We start from the raw sequence: 3,931 nt of genomic DNA on the forward strand, positions 1-3,931 counted from the left end.
CATCAGTTTGTTAAATTCATTCGCACACAACATGTAAACAAAATAGTTCGTTCGACTCACTTGTTAGTTAATATATTGCAAGATACTATGACAGTTCAATTTATCCAATTCTTTTCAAAATTATAATGTCACAAATAAGTAATATTTGGGTTTGAAAAGAAAATTAATAATAACAAATCACACCATGATATCACTACGCCACTTTTCCCGCGATGTTCTATCCAACATGTTGACAGGGAATCAAACTCTCTGTTGTCAAGTTAAACTGACATTTTGAGCTCAGAACACTGTATAGTCTGTAACAATCGTGTGTGGGAATGCCGATAATGGTTTAATGGACGTATCATTTTAATGATAAATACTAGTACTTCCTCGAAGATCTTTATTTGCAAAAATTTTGTTGACGAAGGTCGCCCTCTGTGATGAAAATTCCAAAACTTTTGTTTTATCTTACACTGAGTTTTCACCGCGCGTGAAGGGAAATTGCTAGAAATCATTTTAAGAACTATTTCTGTGTGGGAACAAAGTAGTTTCTGACTGCAAGAATGGCATTAGTGAATTGTTTTTGGAAAGATAGACGTGGAATAAAAGTGGTATCAGGGTATTGAATGATATTCTAGACGATAATGGTTCCCTTCTCTCCATGGAACAGTTAAGACTCAAGTACAATATTACAGTAAAGTTTGTAACATATCAGGGTTTAGTTGAGGCTATACATTGAAAAATTACAAATTAAATGGCAAAATAAATGTGAATTAAATATCCCAGATGCTGACTAGAACAAATATTTTACATTAGCAAAAAATACAACAATTGATAGAAGACTGAGATCTTTTCAATTTAAGGTGCTTCATATATTTATTGCTACAGGTAATTGGCTATATGTAAGGGGGTTAGTCGATACATGTAACTGGTGCAGTTCAGATATTGAAAGCATGGAACATTATTTTTGGTTTTGTGAATATGCACAAAACCTGTGGGGAGAAATTAATATTTTAATACAGAGTAAGATTTGCCATAGATTTAGACTATGAAATTGGCAATATTGGGAATTTTGGAAAACAATGCAAATGCTAGATGTATCAATCAGATCTTCTTATGTACACGCTACTATATATATCAATGTAAGGAAAAAAATAAATTGCCTCTCTGGTTTTTGTGGGTATCTTAATTTTTTTTTTGGAAATAGAAAAATATTTGGCCAGGAATAGTAAGGTAATTTTGTAATAAAAAATGGGGTCAATTGGCAGAGATTATGAAGTAATACACGAAATGGCAAAGTAACTCTAGTAGTCTATAGCTGAACTGCATGATATTGCATGTTTTGGTTCCACAATTTCAGTTGCAAATCGTTCTAAGCCATTGAATTTGTATTTTTTAAATGTAATAATTCTAAAAACAGTGCAGAGTATGTTTAATAAGAGTACATTTATTGTATTATCATCCTTGGTACTCATCCACTTTTATTTTATTTATTTCATTTTTGTACAGTATTTCTTCTTTTTACTTGTGTTGTATATGTATTTTGCAATGGAAAATAAAACAGGTTAATAATAAAAAAAAAAAAAAGGTTATCACCGTAATTTCGTTGTTATTTGACACTGACCTTGCACAGATTTGAAATTTTCGCACGGTTGCTAAACTAGTAGAGTTAGCAAGATGTAATGCAAAACAAACCAATTTCTGAAGATTGGATCTAACCGTATTGAAACTGAATTTTTTGAAGGGTGCGCGTCGTCGTGTTTGATGCGGAACGCAAAGCGACGCACACAATGCTACGACCCCGGCCACGGTCCTTTAAAGTGTGGTGGTCGTCGCGCAGCGCGTGTTCGAATTTCATGTGAACAAACAACGCATTTATCGAACAGGGCGCGGCGCGACGACCACCGCCCTTTAAGCTACTGGTGTACGAGGCAAATCCGCCGGAACTGTTTCGTTTATCATATTGATAAACATCGATTTTCCCACAATTCAATGCGCTTTTTTAATGCGCTTTTTTTCTTTCTTTTGTTGAATTTCAGTGTATTTTAATTTTAGTGTTTTAGTGTGTCTTATTTTATTTGTCTTTTGTAATCCTTTTTTACTTTACTAAACCCACAAATGGTTAAGTTGCGCAATAAAGTTATTATTAGTTAATGAAATCACGAGTACGAGGTTTGACCTGGGCGCGACGTGCACTATAAAGTACCATTGATGACTCATTCGATACCTCCAATCACCAAAAGAATTATTAAGTTAAAGCAAAGATACTGGTGTCTTTGATCAAAGCTTGGCAACGTCTCAGTGTGTACTCGTTGTCAACGGTTTATCGTTGTTGCGTTGCGCAACAGTCAAAATCGCAATCTTAGCTCGTATCTCGCGCATGCGTGGCGCGACGACCACCGCCTTTTATTTTGGTTGCCAAAATACGGTTGTTGTGACAATGTAGATAACTCTAAGTATTTCTTTAACATACTTAATTATTAATAAAATATGATCCTCATGATTAGCTGTAAAATAAAACCATTGTTTGGACAGCTTACTTACTGGAAAACGAGAACAGGCATGCACTCTGGATTTACCGATATACGGTCGCGTTTTCAGCATTTCATCTTTAAACAAATATTGATATGTTTTTGGTTTTTTTACTGTAAATTATTGTTTTTAATATAAATTATAGTCCGGTATCTTAAAAATTAAATATCAAACATATCATGGGTGATTTAATGCCAATAAAATGATATAAAAAAGGCATGTACATAGAAATAAATCAGCATTCGAGTTAAGGTCAATTGAACAAACAAACAAACAAACACTTCTTTGTCTATAAGATTTATGACGCAAATCAAGACGATTTATAGTTTTCAAGTACGCTCGTATGTTGTGAGATTACGTCAGTAACGACGCAGGCTCCGAAGATTATACATGACGTCCACAGTCAACGGTTTATATTTACCCAAGTTTGTACAAAATGATTGCACATTTTCAGGAGTTCACGTTACTAAATTTGAATGTTTACCTGTGAACACCTGGTGTTATATCAAATGGATACTTTAAAGATTCTCTAAGTTGTTTTATAAATAAGGAACTGCGAACAGGAACGACGAAATTACGAACAATTTTAACGTATTCGGGCAAATATAACCCGTGAAGCAGAAACCACACAAATGGTCTATTGCTAGATTCATTTCTTCAGAACAAAGACACTCTTGATATGCGCACAGCACAGCACGGCACCCCCACCTTTTGTCAAGCTCGTTGTGTGTGTTTTTTTATTTTCTCGTCAAATTGTTGCTGCAACATTCAGCATGTTTTCTACATTTTTTCCTATAAATTTCTTTTTAATTTGAAACGCAATGGTTTACTATTTCCTGTACGTATTTGCTATTTTTAGAGAGATACAGGTGAAAAAAAGTTACGTGAGGTTATTTTGCGAAAGGTGAGACAATTTTAGTAATGTTCTAACTTCTAGTAATAGTAAGTATTCGAGTTTTATTCCTATGTGCAAAAATATCAATTGACTGACCTCCGGCTCAGTGTGGACACTGGCCGCCGCCCTTCAGAAGAACCCCGGGCATAGTCATTTGAGGACTAAAAATCCAAATAAATCGATCAGGAAACAATAAAATAGTACTGACCGATTTATTTGGATTTTCAACCCCTAAAATGACTGTGCCCCGGAAAAGGACAGTGTTTCGGATTACAACTTGAAATCCCAGTACTTTTACTAATTTTGATTTTTAGTTTGCGCTTCAGTAAAGTATCTACTAATAAATATTAGTATTTCCTGTCTTCATTTAAGCGCAGTCCCTCTATAGATATGGGCATTGTGATTTTAGCTAGGAAAAGCGCACTGGCAGTCAACAGTTTTTAAAAGGGTGATTGCTCGAAATATGCAAATCAGCGGGCACGACTGTTTACCCATAATGCAGCACCACCGCAGTCACTGACG

This window comes from Saccoglossus kowalevskii, chromosome 22, assembly GCF_978046115.1.
Source record: "Saccoglossus kowalevskii chromosome 22, keSacKowa6.1, whole genome shotgun sequence".
NCBI classification, from domain to species: Eukaryota; Metazoa; Hemichordata; class Enteropneusta; family Harrimaniidae; genus Saccoglossus; species Saccoglossus kowalevskii.